Below are 13,439 nucleotides of genomic sequence, written 5' to 3'. Positions count from 1 at the left end.
AATGGGGCGTGTAATAACATGGAAAATTACGTAAGTCGTAAATAGAATGAGAACATCCTGTTTATCAACAGCTCAGCATGTGATACGTCTTTGCACACTGGCTTACCTAATTATCTTCTCTGAACACAGTGGGTGTCCATCTTGTTCATACATGCAGCAACTGGGGGCACGCGTTGCCCTGTCGTCGGTCAGAGTTGCGCCTTTTGGTGTGCCAGAATCCTTTGTTTGTGGTGCTAGGTTCTAAGGTTCTAGGTTTGTCTGCACCATACCCATTTCAGTATAATGGTACAGGAATCTACACCAATACGTGTCTGACTCATCAAACTGACACACCAATACGTTTTGGACTCTCACACCATTACGTTTTTGACTCCCACGTCAAGCTGACACACACCGTGATGTTGCTGAAAAGATGTTCAAGGCGTCGTCAAACGAACTCATTCACTCACACAGACTCAGTACCTGCAGGACATTAGACCATTATACAGAATTGCACAATATATTATGATTATCCATGCATATTCTTGTCGATGTGAAATGGTTTTGTCCCTTAAGCCGCTATGTAGTAAGTTATACTGCTTGAATTATGTTTTTGAACTTTTTCGAACATTCGCTGTGTTCACAATTAGTATTTTCATGCAAATGTAAAATTAACTTTCTTTATTCTTTGTGAATTATCCACAGCATTCCTTTAGTTAGGAACCTATTGAATATATCCCGTCGTTGTTATTAACACACTCGGTCTTTTTGTCTTCCTCCATTTATTGGCACGCCAACAGACCATTATCCCACCACAGTCAGGCGAATTTCGTTAACTATACCAGAGTTATATCTCCCGGGTACTTGACTGGGGGAAATAATGTCTGCCTGTAAACTGTCTGGATTAGGCCGACCCAGGTCTTCAGGTCTCAACAGCAGAGTTGTATTCTCAACTATTGCTTTTTCATTACTTCCACAGTCATGTCAGGTTGGCATTGAGGAACGCGCCCGGGAGGACTCCCAGGAAATGCCAGGCGTGAGGAAGACTGTTGGTCACATCACATGTACTAGATTAAGTTAGGGAAACCGATGAAAAGTGGGCGCTTGCGTTCCGGTGAGGATTCTCTGATCTACCGAATGCCGATAAGATTTCACCAGTAAGTAAAACAATGCTAAGATCATCAAAGACGACTTTTTACCGTACCGCCATAGACAGCGATTGGACGAAGATAGGGATGATTAAGTGAGGATTGTACGTTTTTCAAGCTTAAGTGAAATGATTGATGCCAAGTTTTTTAACAAAATAGTTTACGATCTGCCGTCCCTTAAAGTGGAGAAGTTGGGGAAAATATTTTTTTCTCTCGCGGAATGCAAACTCAAGTGTTTTCCACAAATAATTAAGAATGCTCTACGTAAAAGTGCAAGAACAACATGACTGGCTTATCCACCGCTGCACACACACCAATGTGTAGACTTACAAACAAACAACTGAAGAGTGTTTTCAAATGTCGACAGTATTGTTAACAAAGTTTTATCAAATGGATGCCTTGGCTGCAGTCAAATCACACTAACCATCTACATGATGACGAATATAACGTGACAAGGACTACCAGGCACAGCATCACATAGCCTAACCGTTCTCCCTATTGGCCAATAACGTCATGAATGCATTTATTTTGTGATTGTATATTTATGGAAGAACAGTCTGGATAAGCTGATAAGCATGTCGGTATTTTCGGGGACGTCTTGTTGTAATTATATACATAATCTAAAATATGATTAAAACTCATAACTATTGCCTCAGAGACTTGTGCCTGTTTTCTCCTAACTTTGAAACTAGACTTGCACAAGACAGTGATTAGCAGTTTAAGTCTATTCTTTCTGGACTATAATATACTGACTTCCAAGGAAACGCTAAAATCTTTCAAATTCCTTGAAATAAAATATATATCAAGACGAAGTGATGTGTGTTCGATACTCAGATAATCATTTTCACGAGTTTAGCGTCCTGATGATACAAAGATGACTGTTACTGGAGAGCATACCAGATGTCGCAATCTAGAGACGTCTTATTATCACAAAACACGTCAGGTTATGAAGAAAGATCACTAAGTTTTTTCACTTTAAGAACTCATAAGCACCAATCACTTTATTTATCACTGCATCACAGCTTTACGTGATTCGCGTTTCTTTTGTAACTGAGTATATACGATAAAAAAAAACAAGTCCCTTATAAAAGAGTCCAAGTCCCTTATAAAAGAGTCATTGGACTGTATTTGCCTGTTTAAAAGGTAGAAATACCACACTGAACTTGCATGATTTTTTCATTCAGGACAGCCTTGGAGCAAGGCTACCTGGAAGCTTTTATTCAATATTTCAACAGGTCTTGACTTTTCCTGTCGTATATGAGCTCAAGTAGGAGAAAGCACAGTTCGTAAATCTGTAACTTCTTGTTCACATACGCCCAGTGACGTCTAAACCTCACACTGGAATGTTGAAAGAAAACATATAAATTACAGGCTGACATTTATAGAAGTCGCCGTGGGCCCCGTTCCACCATCCGGTCTTAGTGCTGGGACTATCGTAAATCTATGTTCAAGTGAATGGGAGTTACGACCACCACCTTGTGGATCAGGCCCCGGTGTCTCGTTCCAAGATCGTAACCACAACATACCAGAAATATATAGTCAATAGTATATAATCACAGTCGCGCAACAAAATCCAACACACAACATACAATGAACGGCCCCTTAGTCATCGTGATGCTCAAGGAGCATTGGGCAGCATTTCGGCTATGTCATGGAGTGTCAGGTTCCCGTTGGAAGAACACTCCGCTGTGGCATGCATGTCTTAGTTGTTAAGTACTTTGGTGAAACCCACGAGCATGGGTGTGGTGCTCAAAACAATACGAACAAAAACGGAACAGGAAGCTACAATCATTGGTTTCTGGCTCATCAAAGGGGGACAACCCCGCACAACCGCGGTGATTCATTGTAAACGCCCAAGTCATTTATGTACCGAAATGGGCGGTGGAGTTGCCTAGTGTACAATGCGTTCGCCCGTCGCGCCGAAGAACCGGGTTCGATTCCCCGGGTACAATGTGTAAAGCCCTTTTATGGTGTCCCCGGCCGTGCTATTGCTGGAATATTGCTAAAAGCGGCGTAAAACTAAACTCACTCACTTATGTACCAAACCGATCCCTAAAAGTGTAATCCCTCTGTTTGGCCGAACATCGGATGGTTGTGTCTTTCAGTTGTGTCATTGTGTCGAACACAAAATGATAAACCTGTCGGAGGATTAAATAGTCCATCATGAAAAATATCTCGCGTTGTCACAGCAACGCTTGTCACATATCCTGTTCACATTTTCATTGGCAGACAAGTCCTGTACTTATGCGTCATATTACACGAGAGCTTGTGTTCATCGTGATCGTGTGTTAGTGTCGGTTTCAGATGCTGTCAATGATATGGCATCCGCCACATTGGAAATTCATTTCAGCTTGTTTGAATATTGGATATGCTTGTCTCTCTCAACATTAGCTGTCCAGAGGTTTCGGTTTTGAGATCATTTCCACGAAAATAACAGTTCCGAATGAGACAACTGCCCATTTTACGTCCTAAATAACAATATTATATTATATTAAGGCGCACATGTTCTCGTAAGTGACAAAACAGACAAACACAATACGGATTACTCACAGTCCTCACGCGCCTCGTTTTAAGGGGATAATTGTTGAAACTGAAACCACCAGCGTCTGTTCCTAACGCAGGTACAAAACACAGTAGACGTGGTTACGACTATGGCGTCACTTCTGGGCAATAAATCTGTACAGAGATGCTATTCTTGTTCACTACGCAGTTTTTATTTCACGCCGTGACCCCGTTCTGTGATTTTTCATTCGCTTTTAAACGAATGACGGTGACGGTAATCCAAAACACATCCGCAAAGAAAATATTTGAATTCAGATCGGTTGTTTTAAGACCATCGGCGCTTGTACTAACAAAACATTGGTTGTAAATATCCACTCAACACCAGGTGCCGATAAGGAGGGGGAGTCCGGGGTGTTGTGATGGGGAGTTTCTGGAAGAATATGTTTGCTCTTTTAACACTGGATGATGTGATAAAACAATTGCAATCAGACGGGCATGACACGTGGCTACTTGTTAGCGGCCTAATGCGTTCATTAAGCAGATAACAGAGGTGGAATTATCAGTAAACGTGTTCACAATATCTTATGCTTGTGGAGGTATTTAGTTCACACGTGTGCGAACCGATTACTGATAAATGTGTTATTCGTGCATCTTGTGATGCATACCGAGGATCATTTGGACTCATCCATCGCCTGTAAATGTTCTAGCCAAAATTACAAAAAAACGATTTCGATCCAACCCCTCATCTCATCTCAAATTTCAGAGCCCTGCATCCGTCCTGAGATTGAAAAGCCTCTGATATTTGTCAGTGTAAATAGGTTAACAGGGTCTATGCAACGGCCTGGTATTATTTCTACCATTATGTCATTATCCGTAATCAGCGCTTATACATTGTGTGCAAATTAATTGATACGATCTCTTAATTGCCACCATAAACAGTATGATGCCTATCCCGCCCTTCTAAAACAGGTGACCTCGTGACCATTACATGTTATTGCGCAATGCTCGCTCTGGAAGGTCATATAATGTTATCCTGAAAACTTCCATTGCTTTTGCTGTAACATTTGTTTATGAAATAGATGCGAGTATGCATTTCACCTCCTTCACTAAACGTTGTGTTTTCTTCACGGTTTCTTCCAGATTACCAAAACACACCAATTGTTGATGCTACTTCCAAACGACTACTCAGAAACATCGGTGAACAGCAATTACTTTCCGGCGATATACGACCAGTATTAAGGTAAATATTATCTTTTATCCTACATTTTGCAGCCATTGTGATTTCTTGTTTAGACGCTTGCCACCACAGAGGAAGCAGGCGCATGTGGACCGAATAGCCCAATCTTTGCAATCAAAATCTCCACGGCGTCTACTGGAGCAGTAGGGAAGATGGAGAGCGTGGCTGAAGGAGTATCATCCTTCACAACGGAACACAGAACAGCCTTAGCGCAATTTGTGTCAAAAGAGACCATCACCACGTTGAATCTTCCAAGTGGGACCTTGACTCATGTGATTTGTAATTTCCGGAGTTATATTTTTTATAGAAACAATTTATTTTCCTTACTGTAAGACGTTTCCATGAAATATGTCTCGCAGACTACCGTAATACATCAGATTGTCTGGAACTGGTTGGACATTTGGATGAAATGAAACATCGTTGAAAGACAACACGGTGACGACAGGCGATTCCCACAGACTTGTTGAGACTTAGAATAGATAGAATAGATATGTATATATGTATAGCTGCTGTTTCAGTGGAGATGGGCGAGGAGAGTTAAAGCCACTTATAGATGTCAGGTACCTATATCAACATATATATGATACCAGAACACACCTTTAGGTCATGTACGTCAGTATGAACGGCGATCATTCCATACAGTATCTTGATGCTACCTTCAAACTATGTTTTATACGCCTGCCATGTAGGCGTTGAACTGCATATTGCGAATAGGCTATGATCCTGACATATTTAACTCACACTGTTGTTTTATCAAACAGTCATATCACAACCACGTGACTTGGGAGCCTGTGTATATATAATTATATGGTCTGAGTCTTACTGCAAAAGGATAATGGGTTGCTTGGAAAGGTCACCGTGAGTAGCTTATTGACGATATTCCCAGAACGTATTAAAAACAAAACGTATTTCGCTTTGCGTAGGAAGTGGTTGAGTGATGAGAGGAAGACGTTTGAATATGAACTATGTACAGTTGACTTTGTTCCTTATTGTTAATATATATTTCTGAGATGCATTGTTTGTGTGTGTGTGTGTGTGTGTGTTTCTGTCTGTCTCTCCGTCTGTCTGGGTGTTTGTCTATCTGCCTCTGTGTGTTTGTGTGTCTGTCTATCTGTCTGTCTGTCTGTCTGTTTACTAGTCTGGTTAGCCTTGCTTCATGGCTGTACTGAAGTCTAAGCTCATGGATGTATGGGAATTCAAACCTTTAAAGAGGCAAGTCTAGATAGGCGGACAGTACAGGACAGTCTAGGGAGGCCAGTCTGTTATTTATAGTGTTTTAGAAATGTATATTTAAACTATGAGTTACTACCTCAGAGACTTGTACAAGTTATAGTCTAATGCCACCTTTATTCCGCTAGCTATGCCATCCCACAGTTTTACACGTTCAAAGTGTTGAAGGTTATCAAACCGATGTTAATTGTAGGATGATAAAACATGCATTGTGATCCCGTTTCAGGTAGAAATATTATTAGTTTCGTCTATTTCCCGGAGGCTGTGGGGCAGCATAGCAGTTAAAGCGTCCGCTCGTCACGCCGTAGACCCGGGTTCGACTCCCCACATGGCTACAATGTGTGAAGTTCCAATAGTCATATTGCTGAAATATTGCTAAAAGAGGCGTAAAACCATACTCACTTGTCTATTTCCGGTGACATTTCCGAGTGGTATCGAGCACCTTTTACTTAAGCAAACAGTTAGCGAGGCGGTGCTAGAGCGGGTGCTAGGGAACTTTGATAATCAAGGCTTAATTCTTTGGCGTTAACAATACATTTTTATTCGTATCATGGTAGTATAGTAGTAATGCGCAGTCCATGGTATAGTTTAGAAAGCCAATATGATTCTGTACAAATGCCAAATATTTCGACAAACGCTGAACATTATGCCACACAATGAATTGAATTGCATGTCTTTCAGATGCCATAATATTGCTTGACATGAATATTTATGCATGATAATATTGCGTGCTACAGTACCACTCAAACATGGATATTTCATTATGTAATAATCCTGTGCTTACTTAATGTTAAATAACATGAAAACTGTCCAATTGCAAAAACAATTTTGTGTTCATCTTTAGAATGCCATAACACTAAATGAATGAAAACAGTTCGGCTGTACGTATCAAGTTGTACATAGCTTGTTTATCACGACCAGACTAGTGAGGTCCTCTTGAGATTATTTCGTTCATATGATGACATGCATGCGTGTGTATGTGTATGTGTATGTGTGGCTGCTTGTACTAGCCCACACTGAAGCTGGTTTTATAGTGCTAGCTCACTGAGATACCATGCCGCAGATAAGCATGAATACCCCACTCAGACACATTATACTGACTCCGAGCCAACCAGTCCTTGTTGTACCAATTAACATCGAGCGCCAGGCAGGGACCAACAAGTACCATATTTTAACGTCTTTTGGTATGACGCGGCCGGGGATCGAACCCGCGACCTTCCACCAGACTAGTACGTGATATTACCTGAAAATATATGAAATTGTGTAGCAATAGTTAAAGACGGGTCGGTATATAACAAGTGCTTGAACAGATTATAATGATGCAGTTACCATCATTGCCGTTTGCCTGACCTTGCATTCTGCGCAGGTCTCGAGTTTGAATCCAGATTCGCATCCCCATCGCTATTATAGTCTTTAGAGTTGACAGTACCAAACCCCATGTATGAGGGTTTAACCCACGTGATAACGTCCCTGGACATCCCCAACACTGAACATTCCTCCCTCATCACGCACAATACATCTGGATTATTGTTAGACGCTGTTCAGCCCCCGCTTACTCACTACATCTACAAAAGCACCTTTAGGATTTATGTTTATTTAAACGGATTGATGATTGATGTGCTTATTTTTCTTCTGCTGTAGTAATCCTCCTAATACCCAGATAAGTTCAGTCATTTTGACTTCAGCCGTCGTATATCCATTCATATCAAGCACATTGACTTATGTTTTCTTCAGCGGTGATGGAATGTTGTTGATTCAGATACAAACGGAGCTCACCCACGCATTATTGCAAATCTGTTTGTTTACTTGTTGCTTTACGTTGCAACAAATGACAGACTGGTCACATCTGTCTATCCGATTTACTTGGCTAATTACGTAATGCAGCCAGTAAGGCTTAACGCGCTGGAATTGCTGCTATTGCCGTGATTCATGACATAATCTCCTGTACCATATAAAACACCACAATCAAAGTTAACCTTTGAATTTATCAAGTTGGGCCGACATTGCCGGTGCAATTTTTTGGGCAAAAAATGTTTAATCTGTTCTTGACAGCATGATTTATTTCAAAAGAGTTCCCGAGAGAGAGACACATAACAGATACAGGACGTCAGCGCGAGTACCGTCCCTTCTCATCTGTTTTATCAAGAAAAATGGTTATATGTCAGACGCCCATAACTTTTAAACTTTCCCCTGTTTAATTTGACGTGATGTATGCGTCCAGTCTCTAGTTAAACAGCCACTGTCCCCAAAAATAGTTAACGGTCTCATTTCGCTATAACTGCTCTTAAAACGGTAGTGATTAATAAAGATTTTGGTATTTGTCGACAAACAATGTTTTGTACTGTAGTAAACGTCCTTCTCACATGCAAAGTCCTCGGATTATTTTTAATAGTGAATGTTTTGGGCCATAAGCTTGTCGGAATTATTCAACATGTCTGGGTAATTACCCCAGTAACTCAGAACGAACGTGAAATAATGGCGGGTTAGTTATTGAATTGCTGTTTTTGCCCATCCTGCGGTTCTGCCAAGGTTCCAAAATGATGGGCATTCCTTGGAAGACAAGCCGGGTTTCTCAGCACAGCACGCGACGCACATGTTTCTAGTTAAACAGGTACAGATGTTGTTGTTAGGGGAGTCCATAAGTACAAGAAACAATTAGGAAACTGAGTATGTACCACATGAAAGAGGCTGCTGTGTAAACAGTGAAGTGACGTCACGCTGGGGGACGTGGTTACGTCCGGTAACATCACCAGACAAAAAAGCGTCATTTTGATATTTCACGGTATGATATTTTTTACAGGGACATGATTGTAAATGTGCATTATCTGCATTGTCTGTTACCAAAACAACGAGGCACGTGCGAAGCTCTGGCAATGTTTACTCTCTACAGAATCACGGTAGGTGGTCGTGCTTTGCCACGTTTCTGCGAAATATACTGGATACAACCTCGCTATCTTAGACCGCGTTATAGCGAAGCAGATCATAAATATTACCGCTGTCTGGTATATAAATAGTGTTTTGCCTGTTTTGCCAGCAAATGTATATCTACTTTATGATGTTTTATTGAAGGATTTTATCGACTATTTATTCTAAAATATTTATCATGTTTGGAATATCACCACCCCAAATTGAGATATTGACCCACGTGGGGCAAGAGAAACGTGAGTATCACCAACAAGGTCACTTTATACAGAGTCATCCCGCAAGTCCAAATGACATCGTTATCAATGATATTGTGTTTGGACAAATGTCCAGCTAATAAAGACTGTGAATATATATAATTTTGATGGCAACAAATAAACCCATTTAAATTGAAAAGGAGCTTCAGTGAGATGGGGGATTCCTGAACCTGAGGAAATCTAGACTAGCTTCATTTAGAGCGTTAGCATTGCAGGGAGGGCAAGGCAGCAGGGAAAATAATGTGGTTCAAGGACTGTGAGATCGAGTAAGTGGACACGAAAGTCCCTATCGTCGGATTTCGCAGTTCAAAATGTCGTTTCTACACAGGCCTGAAAACTAAGATCGTGATCCTCAGCTGTGTTCGCCGATTTTATCCTGAAGTGTTAAACGTCTCAAACCACCATCACTTTGGGTTTCCCCTACATCAAGCTGACACGCTGCGATATAACAGAAAAACTGACTCAAATCACTCCACTTAACGACTCGTGACACGGTCTACAGATCTCTGCACATATAGTTATCAACGCGATTTTGTTGCACAAATATTTATCCAGATGAACAGTCGTGACAAGGAAAATATAAGTTTGGAAACATGACACTCATCTTGTGATTCCTGCTCCAGAACATTGAGAAAATGTAGCGTTCATATGTTGACAACAAGAATGTGTTTTTAGAAGATAGATGCTTGAGAATGGTTTCAGCGGCTGCTGCCAGTTCGACATATGACCAAGTTGTGTATTATTCATATCAATGGAAGCAACTTATTGATGATTATAAATACACCAGGGCGGGGAGCCACGATTACCACAGAACGTGTTATACAATAACCCCCAAAACACGGCTTGCAGTCAGAACTAATATTTTGATAGATTATTCATACATTCATTAGGGCAGCTCACTATGCACAACCTTTGCTGGCATTTGGGTGATGTTTTGTTACACATTCCCTAATCCTTGGCTAGAAACCCTAGGGAGCTATTCCTAGAGCAGCTTGCCACCCATACAATCAGGGTACATTGTCCCAGGCTTTTCATGCGGGTAAGAAACTATTCAACGAAGCGAACGTTATAGATTTTTTTCTATTTTGAGGGTAATATATATCCCTGAACAGACCGCAGTCGTGGCTAACATTCTATCCTTCGTATGTATAACAGGTTTCCGTAGGGCAAAACCTGAAGGAGCTAGCACCTGTTGTGAAGAAAAATATTACACGCCCAAAAGGTATATGAGAGCGATTTTAGTCATTCCCAAGATATCTGGTACAAGTCTTGGCACGGTGTGGACGAAAACCAAACTCCTGACTGTATGCAATTCTGTGCTAAATCCTATTGGCTATTTCGAAATAAGTAAATATGTTCAATAAATGATTTACATGAATATGTTACTAAAAATGTGTATTCGAACTGAAATTACCTATCGTCAAAATCCTGTGTTGCTTAGTGGCAAGTTGCTTCCCCTTGATCGCAGACAAGGGTACCTGCGTGCACATGCACAGGTTTTCGGTGCAGATCCGTCCACAGCCTCATGCATGTTGGCGTGTAAACCACGAGGTTATCGCATACAATAACAGGTATATTTTGAGGATTAAATCATCGCTATTCCAAGGTTCCAAAGCCAGAACTATATTTTCAAACCGTCATGTCTGAAACCTTACTTAAGATACTATCTGGTGCACACACCGTCGGTTTTTCTCCTATGATATCATGTTCCCTATGACGAGGGCGAAATTGTGTTTATCTAGCGGCAATAGTTTCAAATTGAGACCTTGCCTTCAAACGCTGTGAGATAAGAACTCGATAGAATTAGCTCAGCTCGGAAAGTGCTGAGTGATGGGGAAGCTGTTCTCAAGACAGGCAGCTGAGAAATCAAACGGCAGCAACCCCGACATCATGCTTGTCAGCATTCACTCCTTCAGATTTATGTGTGTTGTTTTGTTACTCGCGAATGTCAGCATAACTTTATCTATTTTAAACATTTGATATTTTATTACGATTCAAGGCCGAATATCTATTTCAATATTTCACGGGAGTTTTAAACTTCAGCCTGATAAATTATTTTCAGTCGGATACTTTCACGCAATTTGAAAATGTCTGTTGATTAAGGTCCAAATGTCGACAATGCCGGCACAGCTATGTTGAACTGAAGCCAGAGCTTTGAGTTGATCCGACCATTGTACATTGCACTGAAATGGCAACGGTGAGGTGAAAGCGTTTTTCGCAATAGTAAAGGGTGACTCGATCGTCCGAGGCGCCTATATTCTCTGTATAATTCGCATAACGATCCTATGATCATGGGATCTTGTTCTTTGTTGACACTGATTGTGACCATTGGTTTTTTATTATTGTGGCCAATGGTTTCTTTGTGATTGTGACCATTGATTTCTTTGTGATTTTGACAACTGGTTTCTTTCTGATTGGTTTCTTTCTGATTGTGACCATTAGTTTCTTCACGATTGTAACAAATGGTTGCTTTCTAATTGTAACCTTTGGTTTCTTTCTGATTGTGACCATTGGCTTCATTCTGATTGTGACCATTGGCTTCTTTCTGATTGTGACCTTTGGTTTCTTAGTAGCTGTTTATCCAAGAAGAAAAATATATGTCACTTTTGGTTTTTCAACAAACATTAATTTAACATGTCATTCATGAATCTCTAACCTCTCCATAATGTTCCACATTTACCAGGGGCACAGTATTCATGCCTACAGTACCCAATCAAAACGCCGTTAAGGTGGAATGATTTGATTGATATGTAAGTAATAGTGATCAATTCCGACTCCACTTCACTACCCAATATCTGCCACCATGGGAAGACCAGTTAATGTACACTCAGGAATCTCGGTCCAACGCAAGGTAGATAAATTGTTCTGCAACAAGTCTGATGGAAATTGAAGGAATGTGATTAGTGAAGTCAACGTAATAGTCGCTGAGTGGGATGTGTCAGGGTTGATTTAAACCACGTCCCAGGCCTCGTCTCCCTTGCCAGTCAGATGCATCAATTCCTAAACCTAAAGATTACTATTAGTCTCACGACTCAACACTTGCTTGTCCAGGTCGAGATTAAAATTTCGTCAAGCTACATAAAGAATCTATATTCCATTCCTTGCAGGTTTACACTACTATGATAGAAAATAATTCAAGTGTTAATGTGGATACTTGATGACTGCATGATGATGTGTTAAGTAGGGCAGGGGCGTGAAGGAGTGCAGGAGGACTGCGGGGAAGTTCAGGAGTACACAAAGAGTTATGTAGTGAGTTCACGGGAACATGAGGATTACAGGAGTACGGGGATATGGGGAGTTGAGGAGTACACGAGGTGTTGAGGAGTACGGGAGAGTTTGGGAGTACGAGGAGTTGAGTACGGGGCATCAGAGGAGTACAAGGGTAGTTTAAGATTACCTCGGGGAGTTTGGTGGGTGAGCTGACTACGTGGTAGTTGAAGAGTTTATGGGAGTTGAGGGGTATCAGGGGAAGTTGAGAAGTTTTGGGGGAATTAAAAAGTATCGGGGAGTTGAGGAGTATCAGGGGTGTTCGGTTGTATCTGGGAAGTTGAGGAGTATCGGAGATGTTCAGGAGTATCTGGGAAGTTTAGGAGTAATCTGGGAAGTTGAGAAGTATCTGGGAAGTTGAGGAGTACCTGAGAAGTTGAGGAGTGTCTGGCCCGGGATGTTCAGGAGTATCTGCGATGTTCAGGAGTATCAGGGGTGTTGAGGAGTATCTGGGAAGTTGAGGAGTATCGGGGATGTTCAGGAATATCTGGGACATTGAGGAGTATCGGGGATGTTCAGGAGTGTCTGGGAAGTTGAGGAGTATCGGGGATGTTCAGGAGTGTCTGGGAAGTTGAGCAGTATCTGGGGAGTTGAGGAGTATCGGGGATGTTCAGGAGTATCTGGGAAGTTGAGGAGTATCGGGCATGTTCAGGGGTATCTTGGAAGTTGAGTATCTGGGAAGTTGAGGAGTGTCTGGCCCGGGATGTTCAGGAGTATCGGGGAGTTGAGGAGTACCAGAAGAATTAGGAGTACATGAGGAGTTGCCCCGTAAAGGCCATGCTGTGCTGTTTCAGTAATACCCTGTGCTGTATGGTTAAGCCTACTGTGCCGCTCTCTATGTCTTCTTATCGTGGTATGCTCTTTATGGCTACGTAGAAAGAGCTGCACTGTATGGCT

General features: G+C 41.4%; 1 protein-coding gene across 5 annotated transcripts in view; it reads left to right on the top strand.

Annotated features, from left to right (window-relative positions):
- The window catches only part of LOC124280569 (glutamate receptor ionotropic, kainate 2-like), a 120,984-nt gene that overhangs the window by 27,239 nt on the left and 80,306 nt on the right, over positions 1-13,439 (top strand). For 4 of the 5 annotated variants that reach the window (XM_046716525.1, XM_046716527.1, XM_046716531.1 and 1 more), the window contains exon 2: positions 4,770-4,869. The gene's annotated coding sequence lies outside the window, so the exon portion shown is untranslated. Of the gene's footprint in view, positions 1-4,696; positions 4,870-13,439 lie in introns of those variants that run through there. The other variant, XM_046716528.1, reaches the window with a different exon arrangement.

This window comes from Haliotis rubra, unplaced genomic scaffold (assembly GCF_003918875.1).
Source record: "Haliotis rubra isolate DU_JTF1 unplaced genomic scaffold, ASM391887v1 Scf27, whole genome shotgun sequence".
Classification (NCBI taxonomy): domain Eukaryota; kingdom Metazoa; phylum Mollusca; class Gastropoda; order Lepetellida; family Haliotidae; genus Haliotis; species Haliotis rubra.
The sequence above is the reverse complement of the archived record's forward strand: the minus strand, read 5'-3'. Positions and strand labels throughout refer to the sequence as shown.